Source organism: Triticum dicoccoides, chromosome 7A (assembly GCF_002162155.2).
Source record: "Triticum dicoccoides isolate Atlit2015 ecotype Zavitan chromosome 7A, WEW_v2.0, whole genome shotgun sequence".
Classification (NCBI taxonomy): Eukaryota; Viridiplantae; Streptophyta; class Magnoliopsida; order Poales; family Poaceae; genus Triticum; species Triticum dicoccoides.
In genome coordinates this window covers 74544975-74564964 of record NC_041392.1, presented here as the reverse complement: position 1 = coordinate 74564964, position 19990 = coordinate 74544975, and the positions used below count along the sequence as shown (strand labels likewise).

The following is a 19990-nucleotide window of genomic DNA, read 5'->3' as shown; positions in this document are numbered from 1 at the left end:
GACATACAAGAAAACAATGGAGAAATATGAGACCCTGGGAGACAGAGTTTGTGTTTGTGTGTGAGAAAGAGATATTGAAGAGGAAGAGTCATAGGTTCTCATATCTAAGGAGCGAAAAACATCTCTATATGAGGGGTGTGCGAGTGGCACACATGGGAATAGTAGAGAGAAATAAGACCCCGGGAGACAAGGTTTTGTGTTTGTGTGAGAGAAAGAGATTCCACATGGAGAAACACATAGCAGGGATCGAGATATACTTAGAGAGAGATAGAGTGATGAAGGTCGAGGGAGAGAGTACCGTCAGTGTGTTATGAAGATAAAAGATCATTGTCGACATACAGGTAGCACGAGAGATACCTGAGAGACGATGAACGCGTATAGGTCCAGAGAGATAGTCCTATATAAGCATGAGTGATAGCTATATGAGACGAATATCTGGATTAAAGGGGATTCAAATATTTAAACTGGAGATCACGACATCGATAATATCATAACTCAAATTGGTGTATCAAACATGCATATTCATTTGAATTTGGGCACACGTGTAATGTTATATAGTTTATCAATATTGTGATCCATAGATTCTTCAATTACAAACAATGCATGGTTTATATGCAATTAATGTCTAAACGGGATTACACTATATGTTGCGTGTGTGAAACACATTATACATGTTTGAGAAGTAAAAAAACCCCGCATGAAACACACATTAATTGGATACAGTTAGCGAGGAATGCATACATTGGATTTCAACATAAAGTGATTTCAAATATTTGAAAATCCAAATTGATGGATACAACCTTATGAATCTGAGATCATGCCATTTGTAAACCATATTTATGTATAAATGGTGTTGTGCTTTTGAAAGTATATATAAATGATGTATATAGAATGTAATTCCAATTGACAATGGATCCCGCCTGAAAAAAATAGAATAAAAACTGGATTTGAATTGAGTTGGCATGGTAACGTGCACTCTGCAAAATTTGAACGAAGTGGGGAAAGTCTCAGTAACCGCCCGAAACCAAAATCTGTGAGATGGAAATCACTACTGCTTATCCCTGCCACGCAAAGCCTATCTGCTGGATTTCTATAGGTTTCGATAGGGGTAGGTTTGTAATTTCACCCAAACGTAACCGCCTCTCACCCGGATTCATACACGGTGGGCACCAAAACACAGTGTGTCCTCAGCCGAAATCGACTCCCTCCCCTATTCATATTCATACACGGTGGGCGCCAAAAACAAACTCTCGTCGGCAAATATTCGGTGTATGCGAGATTACCATCCTATCCCCAACCGACTAATGTTGCTGTGATGTAGTAGAAATTTGAAACGGGGGCTAAATTTATAAATTTCCTTGCATTTGAGACAAGCGCACCATGAATACATGGTTCCCCCCCTTCCTCTCTACCTCCCTTTTCCCCATTCATACTTCATGGGTGCCAAAACACCCTCTCCACCCCACCCTCCTCCGTCCGCCGCCGTCTGCCGCCCCATCCACCATCGTCCTCCTCCACCATGCAGGAGCTGATACCCCGACGCCGCCGTCCATTACAAGAGATCGGCCTCTCTCATCCACGGCTTCGGACCGGGATCCTTGCATCCCGTCCTCTCGCTTCATCCCCGTCGTCGTCCACCTTGCCGGCGCCGCTCCTACGATTGTCTTGTCCACCGCGCCCCACCGCCACCATCTACCCTCCTAGATCTGGTTCCATGCCGCCGACAGCCATCGCTACCGCAGCACCGTCAAATTCTCAGCAGATGCGTACACGGCGCCGCGCCATAGGCGGTACTCTTTCGTATCTGCTCAACTTATTTATCGTGGTAAGAAAATAGATCGCCACTGCTTTACTCTGATTTCCTGTCTTGGTTGCGAAGTTGCCTTTGTCCGGCTTGCACCTTCGGATCCTCCATGGCACGCTCAACACTATACTCCCAATGCTTATGGTTTTCCCCTTTTATATTCCACACTAGTTAAATCACAGTAGACTAAATTTCAAAATTGGCTCAGACGATTTTTCAGAGCTCGCCGGAGTTCGCTGGTGCGATCGAAAGGGCTTGGTTGGTTGTGGGGCCTCACCGAACGAAGAAAACTCGACGCGGGTGGGGGTTGGGGCGGGGGTGGGGGTGGGGTGGCGGAGGAACACAGGCGGTGGGGGCCGGTGGTCCGGCCGGCAGCCCGTGCGGTGTTTTGTATGGGAAGAATCAGAGACGAGGAAGAAGAAGGGTTAGGAGACGTAGGATCTTCATCCAACCGCCTGAAATGGTCGAGAGACAGCTGGGAGTTGCATTCTTAATGCGCTCTGGTTCATCATGTGTGGGCACTGTGCAACCAACATTTTATTATCCAAAATCTGCTTGCTCTTCTTTACCATGTTCCTCTTCCGTTCTTCTTTAATATGTACTCTCTCCGTTCCTAAATACAAGTCTTTGTATAGATTCCACCATGGACTACATATGGAGCAAAATGAGTGAATCTACACTCTAAAATGTATCTGGATACATGTGTATGTGATCCATAGTGGAAATCTCTACCAAGACTTATATTTTGGAACGGAGGGAGTATGATAGTAGTACAGTATGTTCCTTGTACTGAAGATGAGCCGGGACATTTGTAGTGTAGAGGTCTATATGGTCGGTTGTGATGGACACTTTGAGCCTCTTTGATTCATAGGATCTTGTGAACATAGGAATAGGATTTGTAGTGGTCTGCCCACTTGAATCCTATAAGAATAGCAAGGAAATGCGGGGAGCTGTGTCGCCTTTGAGAGTTACACTGATATTAACAGTACCGCACCTTCACTTGAAGAGAGCTGGTATACAAAGCCTTTCTAGTCGTACCGGCAATACTAGCACATATATTTCAGCAAGTTACACTTTGCTGATTTTACTCTGATGCTTAAGGTTTTCCCGTTATATCTACACTATGATCTGCGTAGCTGCTTTGTGTCGCACTAGCAGCAGTCCACTCTTGAAGCTAAACACTGCAATGACTTACAAAATTGGCACCAAGGCATTGAGTGCCATTCTGGATGCAATGAAACTCATACGCTCCCCACCTGTTGATTCTTGTTTAGAATATGATCCTAATGACTATTCTAACCTCGAGGAGTCAAAGGCAGATGGCATGTCCTGTTCACCCATCAAGGTGCATGTTCTAATTTGGCAATGTTTTATTGATTGTGGGTATATTGCATATGTTGTCTTGCATTTCTTCTACTTTGTTGCACCGCCATCTGCTTAGTTTACTCATCATATATGTCGAGATGCCATGCCCATCCATTATCAATACATATTCCATCTGTCATCATACCATGTTTTTTCACTCAAATGTTGTTCTTGTGCATTAGACATCAAAAAGGAAGAGGGTGATTGCCGAACCTGAAGGAGCACCAGCAAAGTCCTTGAAAAACGTGGTGGTGCCGGAGAAATCAGACAACATCCCACTTATATTGGTTGTACAACAAGTGACACAAAACGTAGGACCGACTCCAGCAGACTATACCCATACTTCACTGGCCACACCACTAGCCCCACCACACAAGACCTGCACTCCAGCAAAATGTATACCGATTTCATTTGCCATAGCACCAGCTGTACCACAGAAAAATTCCACTCCAGCAAAAAGTACAGCAAGTCCACCGCCGAAGACCTATCCCAACTGCAGAGACGGCCAATTCCTGCAGATTGGAACCCATTCCATTTATTCCCAGTTTAAAAGACAATGCTTTCAATGTTGTTAGGGACTACGTGCATATATTCCCATCATGGGAAGATTATTGTGAAGACAAACACCATTTTCACATCTTCCTGTCCAACTTACGTGTAAGTGCTATTATTCATGGTTATTATTTTCCTGTTTTCTACTGATTGAACACATCAATGATTTACATTACATTGTTGTAACTAGGCGAGGGTCAATCTGGATAGTCATGACGAGCAAAGCTTGCTTGTGCTTTTCAAGGAAGCATTGCAGCAGTATCGGTGTTACCTGAGGAAATCACACTTTGATGGCAAGTCTATAAACGAATTTTCGGTGAAGTCTCCTGTGCTAAATTTAGAAGACATTGAATGGAAAAACCTTGTTATGCACTGGTCTCGTTTCCATGATGAGGTACTGTCTATGAAATCACATGACAATTTGAACTTCTACTTTTCCACATGTGCCTTATGGATCTTTTTTGCAGGAAATCTGCTCGAAGAAGAATTCCGGTTTGACAAGAACGACAGGATATCGCAAATATGCTGCCCGTTGCTTTGCTCTTGTTAGTACCTGTTGTCCTGTATCACTGTACTTGCATACATACCTGGTTCATTATGTGACAGCAGTATGCATGATAGCTTGCTTATCAATTGTTCGCTCCAAATTATCTCATCTGTATGAATGGTTACATTAGTGTAGAATATATCCAATGCCAATGTTTTTTTAGCTCTGCATTGTTCTTGTAAGTACATGTTGTCTTTTATCAGTGTACTTATAATGACAGGTAGTTGTTCATGTACCATCACTCTGCAGCTTATTTTCCTTTGCCCTCCATTTTCTACACATCAGATCTATATTTACTCTTACCATAAGGTTGGTACTGAAGAAGTTTAGCTGTGCATTACTCTTGGTTCACTACAAGAAATATTTCAACTTGTGACCAGCACTATTGGTCACTGAATGGTCACTGTTTTCAATTTGTGGCCTTTTTGTGACCAAAAACATAAGGTCAAAAGCTGGCGGTCATAAACTGACTATAGCGACCTTTCTTCTGGAATGGTCATAGATGTTTATGACCAAAATACGTCTACTGTGGCGTTTTGGTCACTAGCAACCTCCCCAGGCCACGTAGGCATCCAGCGTGGCAATCTGATGTGGCACAAGATTCAGCCCGGTCTAATTCGATTTTCTACATGGGCCTAGCCCAAAAATTCGGCCTTTTTAATGTATTTTTTTCCTGCCAGTTACATAGGCCAAGCCCATTTCAGCCTTTTATTTATTTCCGGGCCGGGGCCTTTTAACTTTGTTTGGGCCATTATATTTTGGGGCTGGTCCCATTTGTCATCTTCTCACACATTAGGCCCACTTGATAGAAAATTCAAAATTGCTCAGATTATTCTCATAAGTGGGTCCCACAAGTCAGGTTTCCATTGCACACATTTTCAAATCACATACATAATCAATATTTCAAACGGAACAGTACAAATGTAGTTCATCAAATAACACTAACTAAGTCTACTACAATCTGTACATAGTCTATTACAACCCAAATATGCCTACTATTACAATATAACAATATTTACAGTCTATTACAGTCAAACAAAAGAGACGACTCTTTGCTGAGTAGGGCTATCCGGCTTTGAACTTCAAATTTCATAGACCTCCTGTTCGTCAATTGCAAGCACCATGCACCTTGGTTGGACATGAAGTGCTTGTCCTCGGTTGCACCATGCACCTTTGATGAAAGAGTTGCGGCTGATCGCTAAAACCTGTGAATATCAAAAAGATCTATTCAATACAAAAAGTAAATCACGACAATATGTCAGTAGTAATAAATACAGAATCTGAACAAAAAAACTACTCCCAGTTAGAATTATTTTTGTTTTGGTAAGGTATAAGAGCAGCAGGTAAAGATAACATGAACAGATTGTTTGATCAGATAAGCTATATGATTGTATCAACACATGTGTAATGCATGGTACAGGTCAAATCCATGATATGAGACATAGATAAACCAGTAGTCTAAGATTAAAAATTCTATAGTCTAAATCAGTAACAGTTTAACAGTCTGTAGTCTAAGTTTCCAAGCTTGTCTACTAAAGAAATTGTATCAACTTAACAATTAGTCATGCATAAGTGTTTGACATCAAAAACATACAGAAGTTCTACAGAGCAGCAGGAATGGCATCACAGTTGAGTTGCCAGACCAAAACAAAGTCATGTATGTATGTATGTAACAAAATCAGCCAAACTTAATATGCATCATCAGCTGATTAAAAGCGGTGGATAATAGTATAGTTCATCAAATGATATGGGCAGCTAGCCAAGTTTCCTAATGGGAAGAGCTCACAAGAGCAGACAAAGAAATGTATATTTTAAACTAGACTAGATTGCAGGGGGGAAAGGAGACGGGATGTGTGGCGTTACCAAGGTAACACTCCTAATTTTTCTCATGAAAGGATCATGATAGACACAGGCAGCTACCAACAGGAAGAGGAAAATGGAAAATGCAGGCTACATGACCAAGGTTCTACCAACAAGAACCAACCAAATTAACCCAGCAAGTTAGTCAGATGAGGCAAGCAGCCCAGATGCATAAGGGTGGATTGTTCAGTTCACTTTAGTTCAAGCTACCTAGAAGAGAATGTCAGGACAACCGGCTGGGTTCACTTCTTGTGCACCCTACAGTCTGGGGAGTTTGGCTGCATGCGTCTGTGTTGTTGAAATTGATGGCTAGGCTGATCGGGCTCGTGTCCTTCAGGCTCGACAACTTGCGCTTCTGCTGTAGCACCAAGAATGACATTGTTAATGTAGTCAAGGTAGCCAGACAGTAGGGTAATTCAGGTTTCGACTAACAGTTGTACTGCCTGTGCTGTGTGTGTACCAGATTAAATTAAATCAGTAAACACTTGAGCTTTTATGGTTGGGTTGGTTGGTGCTTTTACCTTGGTGGAATTGCTGGCGGAGTGCTTCCTTTCGAACCAATGTTTCTTCTCCTTCTCCAGTAAGCACAGTAGCATCTTGCTGGCTTCGTCAACAGCTCTTTTCTCCTCGAATAACTTAACCTTGAATTAAACATGCAAAAGAAACTTCAAACTGTCAAGACTACATTAGTGTTGCATGAAGCAATGTTCACTGAGAGGGCGATAAGTTGCAGGTACAGAACATAGGTGTTGCAAGTACAAGAGTGAGATAACATGTTACCTCCTCTGCTTTTTTTAGGTTGGTCTTGAGTATCTTCTTGTCCCTCTGCGGCACTTGCACTTGTTCAATAAGCTGCACGTGAGTAAGATGAATGTTGGAGGACCAGGTTGGTTAAACAGCACTGCACTAGTAATTATACAAAGCAGCCACCGCAGTAGCATACAGGAGTATCATGCAAGCAAGCAAAGTGTTCAATGATGGTGATGGAGCTCTACAGTTGATCCAACACCAAATCACCTGATTGAAGGTGATGGAGCTCTACTACAGTTGACAGACCAAAAACAAACAATGTAACAAGACCAACTAGTCAAACTGAATATGCATCAAGTGATTAAAATCAGTGGAAGATATAATTAGTCATCAACTGACACAACTAACTAATTTTCCTTTCCCAATGGCAGAGCACACAAGAGCAGACAGTAAATCATATCCAGAATGTAGCAATCAGTGGATAACAGGAGCCATCAAGCATGAAATCGACTGATAATATGAGTGAGGAAAGGGATACGGGGTGTGGTGATGTTACTGACGTCGGGGGCATCCCTGAGGCGCTTGCGTAGGTCGTCGCTCTCCCAGGCGAGCTCGTCACATGACTCCATGGCGCGCTTGAGGTCGCGCTCGTAGAGGCCGCACTCCTTCTCGAGCCTGGCTGGGCGGCGAGCTGGTCGCGCGCGGCCGCCACGACCTCCTTCTCCTCCGCGCAGCGCCAGATCCCCTCTGCATTCATCACCGACTCGTTCTGCACGCACGGCACGGGGCCGTTCCGATCCATCAGGCATTCTGGCGAACAGGTATAGTGCGCGAGTAACCGCCACAGTAGAATGGACGGGGGAGGGGGAAGGGGGGCGGACTGACCCTGAGGAGGTCGATGCATTGGGAGACGGCATGGAGGTCCTCCTCGAGCGCGAAGACGCGGTCCTGGAGGCAGCCGCGCGGGTCCTACGAGACGGCGAGGTTGAGGCGGAGCGAGCGGTCGGGCACGGGGAGGCAGGGGGCATACTTTGTCTGGCGAAGCACCCCACCCACGCCGCCGGCGAGCCACTGGTCCAGCTGGTGGTGGTGCTGCATGATGGCTGCGCCCTGGACCGGATCCAGTGCTGCACCTCTAGCCCGTGGATCCAGAGCTCAGTCGCCATGGCTGCGCCATGGGCTAGGGTTTCGGGTGCTTGGGAAAGAAGAAAAAGGTGGGGGGCGCCGGCGGTGGTGGGGTAGAGGAGAGGGTGGGGGTCTCCGGCGGTCTCGGACGAGGTGAGGGGCGCGCGCGAGCGGCAGAGGGGCGGGTGGCGCAGGGGAGGGGAGAAAGGAAGGAGAATAGAGCGAGGGGAGAAAGAAAGGAGGCGGCGGGGGGTGGATGGAAAATGTGCAGAGGACTCAGGAGATCTAGGGTTTCGGCTTAGGTGAGCTTCGGGTGAGGACAGCCATTGGATCCGGGAGCATCCGACGGTGATCCATCCACGATCCGCGTGAAACACCCACGGACCAATCAAAATGCAATACACGCGTACCATGTCATGACCATCTAAATTGGTCACAGTTAACTAAAAAATTGGTCGTAGTTGACTAAGAATTCATTTTCTATTTTTCAAGTGCCCAAAATGAGTTTTTTTGTGAAGGACCTACCATATATTTGTTGCAATATTGGACCAAATCATTTTTATAAAATAGTAGGCCATGTATAATGCACGATTTACAAAATGGTTGGGTGTCAAAATTTTCGATCCACCTCTCATGAAAAAGACAAATTTCCGCTGATTCAGTTGGAAGGAGGTCAAATTTGAACTGCAGCTGCCTCATAGTTTGCTATTTATTTTTTCCAAAAGTCATTTCTAGGTATATAAGTACCTATTTAATCAGAGAAACACCAAAAAAATTCCAAGATTCAACCACTAGCTAGGAATGGTCATTCCCGTCGTTTTGATCGCATTTTGAAATGGGCATAAAAATTTCAAAAAAAAATCAAAAAATTGGGAAACCTTCGCATTGTGTCATTATATGTGGCCAAGTTCCTAGGAAAAATAACAAACTTGTAATACAGCAATTATTTTAAAAAAAATTCTCAGAAACGAGCTATCACGTGTGGAGATCAATGGCTTTCAAACCAAATGATCAATCTTATGGCCACATTCGTGGCATAGTTTGTTCAAATGATCTCATATTGTGCACAAGGGTACATATTGGAATGGAAAACAATGTTTCCTAAGGAAGTTTTCATTTTCTTTCCACGGAAAATCCATTTTCCATTTTCCGAGTGCCCAAATTGAGTTCTTTTTGTGAAGGATCTACCATATATTTGTTGCAAAATTGGACCAAAACATTTTTCTAAAATACTAGGCCATATTTGATTCACAATTGACCAAATGGTTGGGTGTCAAAAGTTTTGATCCACCTCTGGTGAAAAAGACAAATTCCTACCGATTCAGCTGGAAGCGGGTCAAATTTGAACTACAGCTGCCTCATAGTTTGCTCTTTATTCTTTCCAAAAATCATTTCTAGGTACATAAGTATCTATTTAATCAGAGAAACACCAAAAAAATTCCAAGATTCAACCACTAGCTAGGAACGGTCATGCCCGCGGTTTTGACCGCATTTTGAAACGGGCATAAAAAATTCAAAAAAAATCAAAAAATTGGGAAACCTTTGCATTGTGTCATTATATGTGACCAGGTTTCCAGGAAAAATAATAAACTTATAATACGGCAATTATTTTAAAAAAGTGTTCTCAGAAATGAGCTATCATGCGTGAAGATTTAGGGTTTTCAAGCCAAATGATCAATCTTATGGCCACATTCATGGCATAGTTTGTTCAAATGATCTCATATTGTGCACAAGGGTGCATATTGGAATGGCAAACAATGTTGCCTAAGGGAGTTTTCATTTTCTTTGTACGAAAAATCAATTTTTCATTTTTCGAGTGCCCAAAAGGAGGTTTTTTGTGAAGGACCTCCCAAATAATTGTTGCAAAATTGGACGAAATCAATTTTATAAAATACTAGGACATATTTAATGCACAATTGACAAAATGGTTGGGTGTAAAAAGTTTTGATCCACCTCTCGTGAAAAAGACAAATTTCCGCCGATTCAGCTGGAAGCGGGTCAAATTTGAACTGCAGCTGCCTTATAGTTTGCTATTTATTTTTTCCAAAAATCATTTCTATGTACATAAGTACCTATTTAATCAGAGAAACACCAAAAAATTCAAGATTCAACCACTAGCTAGGAACGGTCATTCCCGCCGTTTTGACCGCATTTTGAAACGGGCATGAAAAATTCAAAAAAATCAAAAAATTGGGAAACCTTCGCATTGTGTCATTATATGTGGCCAAGTTCCCAGGAAAAATAACAAACTTGTAATACGGCAATTATTTTAAAAAAGTGTTCTCAAAATCGAGCTATCACGTGTGGATATCAATGGCTTTCAAGCCAAATGATCAATCTTATGGCCACATTCATGGCATAATTTGTTCAAATGATCCCATATTGTGCACACGGGTGTATATTGGAATGGCAAACAATGTTGCCTAAGGAAGTTTTCATTTTCTTTGGACGAAAAAAACATTTTCCATTTTTCGAGTGCCCAAAAGGAGGTTTTTTTGTGAAGGACCTCCCAAATAATTGTTGCAAAATTGGACCAAATCATTTTTATAAAATACTAGGCCATATTTAATGCACAATTGACAAAATTGTTGGGCGTCAAAAGTTTTGATCCACCTCTGGTGAAAAAGACAAATTCCCGCCGATTCAGTAGGAAGCGGGTCAAATTTGAACTGCAGCTGCCTCATAGTTTACTATTTATTTTTTCCAAAAATCATTTATAGTTACATAAGTACCTATTTAATCATAAATATATAGTTTGATGGCGATACGTCGAGGTTTGGGCGGTGGCCAAGGCCCCCAACTCTAGAGCGCGTAAACTCGCATGCTCGACGTGTGGTCACCGCGTGACCGTGGCGTTGCCATGTGTTCTGGGCAGCCTAGGCATGTCTAGTGGGTTGGGCACTCCCCAGGTAGGTTCTAGGAAGAAAATTACAACATAAGATTCTCACGAGGAGACCGATCGATGCTCAAACATGAATTAGCAGCCAAGTGTTTGATTAGCGCTACGGGAAATGCACATGGCCAATGGGCGTGAGTTTTTGCTGAGGGTGATCATCTACTAAGAAGAATGTCTTCGCAAATTTTCAGATCAAAAGGAGGATCCTAGGTGGTACTTGCTTTGCAAAGTACCACACTGGACAGAAATATGAATGTTGAAGCTGGGCTCAAAATAATGAATGGATTGAGCTGACATTTGGTGGAGGATGATTATTTGGGCATTGAAAAGCACCATAGAAAAGTGATACCATTTGGACATGCCAAAGTGGTACTTCCTTCACAATGCTCTTCTATGGATAGAAACTTGGGGAAACTAGTGAGAGAAATTGGATGAATGAAATGAGCTCAAATTTGGTGTAGGTAAGTTACATAGGTATGGTTATGCCTTGGTAGATTTTCAGATCATTTGGGTAAGCCTAGATAGTACTTACTTCACAAAGCTTCTCTCGAGGTAGAAACTTTGGAAATTTCCTGAGAAAGATTTACTAGGAAAATGGAGCTGAATATTATCATGTGGCAATGATTTGGGTATGGAAGAGTGCCCAAAGAGTTTGAGGTTAATAGGAGGGGTATAGATAACACTTTCTTTGCAACGTGCCAATCTGGCCATAAAATATAAATTGAACCTGGGCTCACATAGATAATTTTCCTGAGCTGCAATTTGGAGGAGGGTGATAATTTGGGCATATGAAAGAACTGTATAAATTTCATGTCATTTGGATATATAAAAAAGGTACTTCCTTCACAATGCTTCTAGGTGGACAAAAACTTTGGAAATTTGCCGAGCAAGATTTGCCAGGCAAATGGAGCTGAATTTTGTCATGCGGCAATGATTTGGATAGGAAAGAGAGCCCACGAATTCTGAGGGCAATCAAGAATATATAAATAGCACTTCCTTCATAAAGTGATGTTGTGAACAGAATAGGAAAATGAATATTGTTGAATTATTTTTGAACTAGGCAAGGAAGTATTTTTACATATTTGACGAAGATATGACCCAAATAATTTATGAGATTTTTTTGGGAATTTTCGGAATGACAGAAATATAGGTTGCTTCACAACCTAGGGCAAAAATTGACACATGGACATGACACATAGGCAAAACTGATGAGGTGGCGCCAAGTCATACCAATCCACCACAATTGACAAGGTTATGACCATCTATATTGGTCATGATCAGCTAGAAATAAAGCAGCGGACTAGTGCTATCTGCTTTATGACCATTTCGTGTAAGGAAATTATGACCTTTCTGACCAAAATGGTCGCAATGGTTTAGGTTTGGAGCCCCCCGAACAGCTTTTGACCAATTGGTCTAAAATGGTCATAGATTTATGACCAATTCTTCCAGGGTCACTGACAGAAGGTCATAAGTTGACATATTTCTTGTAGTGGTTGTACATTTTGCCTGTATTGCTGCACTTGCATTTATAGCTACTTGGTTATGTAGCATCACTCTTCATCTTATCTTAAATATTCTCCATTTTTTCGTATATTATCACATCTATATTTACTCTTAACAAAATGTAAAATAAAGGCAATGCTTTTGAAGAAGATTCTGTGGTAAACTTCTTGAATTGCCTTCCCCGTCAGCATGGACAAGGCCTTTATAGAGCCTGTCTTCACCAATAATGTAAGTTTGTCCGTCTCAAGCCTTCAAACTTTGTTGTATATATTTGGTTAGGCCTGATTGCAACAGCTGTTTATTTTTGTGTTTGCATCAAATTGCTTGTTTAAAGTTTATTATGTAGTTCATAAACAAAAGTTTGTCCTTTCTCAATTTAAGTTTTGAGTTTTACAACCAAGTCCGTTCTTCATACCATGTAAATTAAACTATACAGAGCAAGTGATCTTCTTTTGCACTGCATGTATGCTTCTGTTCTTCATCCATAATCCAGTGGTGTGGTGAACCTACCCACTACAGCACAATGTCATATTCTGCCATGTCTTAACTATGAACAATGTCATATCATTCTACTATTATTTAAACCATCTCTTTATTTGCCAATCTAAAATGGTATAAATTGACAGCACACTAACCATTGATACTTATGAGTTCTTGATCTGTAATCCAGTGGTGTCGTGAAGCTGCCAACTCCTTCACAATGTCATTTCCTGCCATGTCTTGACCTGAACAATACCATATTATGCTAATGCAATTTTAAACTGTGTCACTTTATTCGTCAGTAAGAAATGTGATGAATTGTCAGCACTGATACTTTTATGTGCAAAACCTGTCATTTGTCTGCTTGTTTATCTTTCAGAGTGAGGAAGATATAAGTGTTGAACAAGTGCAGTCTCATCATCTTGCTCAGCTGCTTGTGCTACAGCTCCCCAGCAGTGCTAACCTTTCTTGAACTTTATTGAAGTGCTGTCGGTTTTGTATATTATTTTGTCGGCGTGTTTATTTGCACTGGTGGCGATCTTTGATACCCAGTGTATGTAATCTCCTATCTGCTTGTGCTTTATTATCATAGTGGCGAACTTTGATGCCTAGTGGATGTAATATGCCGTAATTTCTTTATTGTATAGTCTAGGTTTTTTCTTATTCACGATGCTGCAGTTATTTTACTGTATATATATATCCTGTCTTTGCAGTAAACCGGCCAAACCGTAAAATTACGATACATAATCGGGCCGTCATGCAATCATGATGTAGGTTGGCCCTGAAACATGCCGAACAGCTCACGGGCCGGCATCAGCCCGAAATGAACCCCGGCCCATGATTGTGCGAATCAAATCACGGGCTTTTAACAGGCCAAAATTGTCTCGGTCCTTGTTTGGCCCAATCAGATATCGGCTGCGAGCAGGCCGGATGCAAACCAGGCCGTAGTTAGGCCCAACTATATGATGGGCTTTTAACAGGCCGAAATTAATATAGGGCTGAAATGTTAAATGGGCCCTTAACAGGCCAAAACTAATATCATGTCGAATTACTAAGTGGGCCTTTAGTAAGTGGGCCCAAAAGCATAGTGTACAGTTGACAGGCCGAATCTGATATGGGACATAATTGAGCCCAAAGCCTCTTAAAGGGCGGGACCTGATCTGGGCCGTAATTTAGCCCAGAACGTGGTAGGTTTTTAATGGGTTGGATCTCATATGGGCCACTATTAGGCCCGGAGCGTGGCAGGCCATTAATGGACTCGATCAAATATGGGCCGGTATTTGGCCCAAAACATGGCAGCCAGCTAATGGGCCGGCCTACTAGGGTCCTCAAAATCTTATGGGCCTACAGCTGGGCCGGCCCATTAATGTCGGCGAAATCTTGTGGGCCTTTAGCTGGGCCGGCCCATTATGATCCGCAAGAATCTTGTGGGCCTTTACCTGGGCCGGCCCATTATGGCACACAAAAATCTAGTGGGCCTTTACCTGGGTCGGCCCATTATGGTCCGCAAAATCTTGTGGGCCTTCAGTTGGGCCGGCCCATTTAAACTTGATAGGCCGGTCCACGTGTCAACATATCATAGGCGCGTCTCGCCCATTGGATGAGTGACACCTGTGCCAACGCGGACCTGACACGTGTCTCCTCCAGCCAATGATGATTTTACACGTGGAAAATCCCCATTGGTCAGGGCTGTTAACGGGTTATCGGATCCAAAACCCGACCCAATAGCTTAACGGCATTCCGTTACGGTGGATGCCACGTGTCGGTCACCCTTGATGAAAGCACTTTTATGACGCGCGATTTATCGTCATGGAAGTGGACACTTCCGTGATGATAATTTTGGTAATGTCATGGAACAATTCTATGACAGCACAGGTATGACTATCTTGATTCTGTCATAAAATCGTCATGGATGTACATGCATGACAGAAAACGCGACCTACTATGACAAACATGTATCATCACGGAAGTGTATTTTTTTGTAGTGCTCCTTTGGCATCCCTCCGCTTACGAGGGTGTTGACATAACTCTTACGGCTCAAAGCATCTGCTGCGACATTGGCCTTTCCTGGATGATAATAAAGCTTCATATCATAATCCTTTATGAGTTCTAACCATCTCCTCTGCCTGAGGTTCAGCTCCTTCTGTGTGAAGATGTACTTCAAACTCTTATGATCCGTGTACACATCACAATGGTTTCCGATGAGAAAATGTCTCCAAGTCTTGAGTGCATGCACCACTGCTGCCAACTCCAAGTCATGCGTGGCATAATTTAACTCATGCGGTTTCAGTTGTCGTGAGGCATACGAAACAACTCTTCCATCCTGCATCAGTACTCCTCCAAGTCCTAAGCGAGAGGCGTCGCAATACACTTGGAAATCCTTGCGTATATCCGGCAGAATCAGCACTGGGGCTGTAGTCAAACGTTTCTTGAACTCCTGGAAACTTGCTTCACATTCTTCAGTCCAATGGAATTTGGTGTCCTTCTTCAACAATGTCGTCATAGGCTTCGCAATCTTAGAGAAATTTTCAATAAATCTCCGATAATATCCCGCGAGTCCAAGAAAACTGCGGATCTCTCCAACTGAGGTGGGTGCCAACCACTCAGTGACTGACTGAACCTTGGTTGGGTCCACTGCTATACCCTCTCCTGATATAACATGTCCAAGAAATCCAACTTCCTTCAACCAAAACTCACATTTGTTGAACTTGGCATACAACTGATGTTCACTGAGCTTCTCGAGAACTAAACGTAAATGTTCCTTGTGCTCCTCTTCACTCTTCGAGTATACCAAGATATCATCAATGAACACCACAATGAACTTATCCAAGAACTCCATGAACACCTTGTTCATCATACTCATGAAATAGGCAGAGGCGTTAGTCAATCCAAAAGACATGATCGTATACTCATACAACCCGTACCTTGTGGTGAAAGTTGTCTTAGGTATATCCTTCTCTTGAATCTTGAGCTGGTGATATCCTGATCACAGATCGATCTTCGAAAACACTTTAGCTCATGTCAACTGGTCAAATAAATCATTGATCATCGGCAGGGGGTACTTATTCTTAATCGTCACTTTATTCAACGCACGATAATCAACAACCATTCTTAGAGACTTATCCTTCTTCTCAACCAAAAGCATTGGGGCTCCCCATGGTGATGAACTCCTTCGAATATAACCTTTCTCCAACAACTCCTTAATCTGCTTCTTGATCTCTTCTAGATCGTTTGCGGGCATTCGGTAGGGTCTCTTTGATATTGGTCCGGTACCTGGCAATAGCTCTATCAAAAACTCGATGTCTCGATCCGGTGGCATGCCTGGTAACTCCTCTGGAAAAACATCTGGGTAATCCTTCACTATGGGCACTTCCTCCTGAACAACTCCCGTGAGGGTATTTACTTGGCTCCTCCTAGGCGCATGCCTAGATACATACTTGATCCTTTTTGCCTCTGGGGTGGTGAGAAAAATTGACTTACTCACGCAATCGATGTGTCCCCCATACATCAATATCCAATCCATTCCCAGTATCACATCCAATCCTTGTGACTCCAAAATTATCAAGTCTGAGGGGGAACATGGCTTCCAATGGCTAATGGCATCTGAAAACATCCACTGCTTGCCATATACTCAGCTCCGGGTGAGGTTACTAGCATAGGTGTCCTAAGAACTTTAGTGGGCAGTTTATACTTATCCACGAATCCCCTTGATATGTATGAATGCGATGCACCAGTATCAAAAGGAACGATTGCAGTAAACGACTTAACCAAATACTTACTGATAACAGCATCAGGCTGCTCCTCAACCTCCTCCACGTTCACGTGGTTCACTTGTCCCCTGTTGAAAGGGTTGGGCTTCTTCCCAGCGCTTCCATTGCCATTTCCATTCTTCGCTTCAAGGCACTCAGTGGCATAGTGTCCAGTCTTCCCTCACTTGAAACAAGTAATGTGACTTAGGTCCTTCTTGGTGGGTGTGGCTGGGTTAGAGCGATTCTGATTACTACCTGCTCCGTTCCCGTTTCCATTCTTGGGGCCACTATGGTTGTGAGAACTCCCTCCATTGTGGTTTTGACCTCCATGGTTATGGACAAGTCCTCCCGAGTTCAGGGTTAATCGAGGCTTCTGCTGAGCTCCTGAGTTGTACCTTCCTTGTCCATACTTCCTTTTGCGGCTCTCAATTTGCTGCTACTTCCCTTCAATCATAACAGCCTTGTCTACCAACTCCTGGTAGTTGTTGAATGCTGCCGCCATCAACTACATGCTCATCTCATCATTCAGCCCTTCTATAAACTTCTCCTGCTTTGCGGCATTTGTGGCCACATCATCAGGGGCATAACGAGATAGCTTACTAAATTCATCCATGTACTGCCCCACAGTACGGTTCCCTTGGCGTAAGTTGCGAAACTCATGCTTCTTCATGCTCATAGCTCCAGTTGAGACATGGGCTGTGCGGAATGCTTGCTGAAACTGATCCCATGTAACAGTGGCTATAGGATAGGTGACAGTGTAATTCCCCCACCATGAGGCTGCTGGTCCATCCAACTGATGTGCGACAAATCACACCTTCTCAGCATCTATGCATCCTGCAGTGGTTAACTCCCTTCCAATCCTGTGAAGCCAATCATCTGCCACTATCGGCTCGGTGCTACTGGAGACACCGGCGGCTACAACCTCAGAAAACGGGCTAAGTTGTTAACTGGTGGTGGTGGCGGTGGGTTGTTGTTGTTGTTGTTCTTGTTGCCTTGGTTCTGAACTAACAACTACATCAGTGTATTCTGCTGCTGGATCAACTGAGTGAGCTCCGGTGGAAAGGTAAATCCAGGGTCACATCTCGGAGGCATCTGAGGGTTTAGAGGGAAGAGAAGTAGAATAGAATGAGGTCTAGTGAGGAAAACACTACCCATATGCACATGAGACAAACACAATCATATCATTCAATCAATCAAGCAAGGGCATACAAATCGATCTAACTATCGTTATAAAAGTGCTCAGACTATACTATATACATGGTAGACTACTACTACTGTTTTGGTGGTCATCTAGAAATTTTGATCAGTGGAAGACTCCATGATGTCTGCTCCAGCTTCGTCTTCAAAGTCATCATCACTACTATCCGGGTCGGAATCGGTGTCGTCGATGATGATGTAGTCTTCAGAACGAATCTCCTTAGGTTCGTCGTCTTCTCCTCCTGGCGCGGGGTCTCCCATAAATACTCCTAGCTTCCTTGTCAGATCATCATTCATCTCCACTAGTATCATCATCTCCTCCTCGTATCCATCGCGTGTAGACTTGAGTTCTTCTTCAAGCTCGGTGATCCTTGTCATTGCCTTCTTCAAATCTATCATGCCTGCACACACCTGATTCTCCTGGCGACGAATGTGCTGGTTTAACTCCTGGATGAAAGCTGCGATTGATCTATCCTTCCTGGTGCTGATCATCTCCCATTGCTCATCTCGGCGCCCACAAATCTGGTAGATAGTATGCTTAATCTCCTTATGGTAAACTTCTCCAATGCGTCCCATGGTGATGTGGGCTGCCATACTCTTTCCTAGACTCCAGGTTGGTGCATCAAAGGAAAACTCTATGGGCTTAGTGACTGGCGTGAATGTCCTTCCTGGAACTTGAACTTGAATCATCCGGCGCTCCTCTTCTGGTAAAGTGGCGTTGTAAGTCCCGGTGAAGCTTGGTATTCCAATGTTCAGGTACTTAGTGACTTCCTTCAAGTGCCGTCCAAAAGGTGCTTCTTCATCCGGTTGTGCAAACGTGTTCCTTGCGTCCGCCATCCTAAAGAGTAGAAAATGAAGAGGAGTGAGAAATGAGAAGAGAGTAGTGATCTAAGGCTTTAGCTTAGTGGTCGTGTCCTACACTCAGCGTGTGCTCTGATACCATCTTGTAGCGACCCGACCTCAAACGATCAAGTCTCTGTGCTTTAGTGTCATCCCTAGATCGGTAATGTTGACACACACAGTACTCGAAGGATGTATAACAGAGTAGCAATCACACACTTATTACATCGAATGTCTCCAAAAGAGAACTTATTACAATAAATATGGCTTAAGGCCATCTAATACGATAACAGTGGAAGGCTTGGAAGATAAAGTGAGTCCATCAACTCCAACGGCATAGCTGAGCTGCACGACAATGACCTAGCGAACCTTACTCCTCGTCTGAAAAGTCTGCAACGTGATATGTTGCAGCCCAAAAATGGGCCAGCACATGGAATATGCTGGCAATGTAACATGGTAGAGAATGAACAGAAATAATGCTAACACTATATGCATATCTGGCTAGTGGAGGCTGTATGGTTATAATGTTTTTGCGAAAAGCCAATTTTTCCCAACAACAAAGGAATAAGTTTTATTTTAACTATCATGGTAGTTGAAACATCACTGAGAAGGTTCCTCCAACTCAATCCCAATTAAAGTAGTTCATTAACCCAACAAATTAATTTAGAGTGATGAGATACAATAGGAAAATCCAAGTACTAGATACTCAAGATGTCCATAACCGGGGACACGGCCAACCATGATTAGATTGTACACTCTGCAGAGGTTTGTGCACTTTTCCCCACAAGACTCGATCTCCTCCGTTGGATTTCTCGCACTACATGATATTTGAGAAACGGATGACCGAGACACAGTCTTTCAGAAGCATTTACCCTTTACTCTGGGTGGACAGTTACACCTACTTTCCCTCTACATCTGCTAGCCCACCACTGAAAGAGGTCACACAACTTACTCATACTATGCCAGAGCCCATAATGGCTTGTGGCTGCACACGGAAGTTTCTAACATGAATAATCTTAAGATCTCTTTGAGCCTGGGTGGCGGACCGTAAGATGATCACACGGGTACTCATCCTAGGACAACACTGGATTCTCCAGGTGCCCAAACAAGCAATCCACCCATATGTGTATTAAAGTTGCCACCTTAAGTTGAACCATTAATTAACAATCTCACATCTGTCATGGATACACTCAAACCCAATCCACGTCTATGAGCATAGCATAGCAATATAAGCAACGTAGAGGTAACTCCCGAGGGTTTGATAATAAAATAGGTAATAGGTTCTACCTCATCATCTACTTCCCAAACCCACAAGTTAATCA

The 19990-nt window shown here is 43.1% G+C and overlaps 1 pseudogene; it reads right to left on the bottom strand.

Annotated features, from left to right (window-relative positions):
• Nucleotides 1–5350: 5350 nt before the first annotated feature.
• Nucleotides 5351–7976, bottom strand: LOC119333133 (annotated as a pseudogene).
• Nucleotides 7977–19990: the final 12014 nt, after the last annotated feature.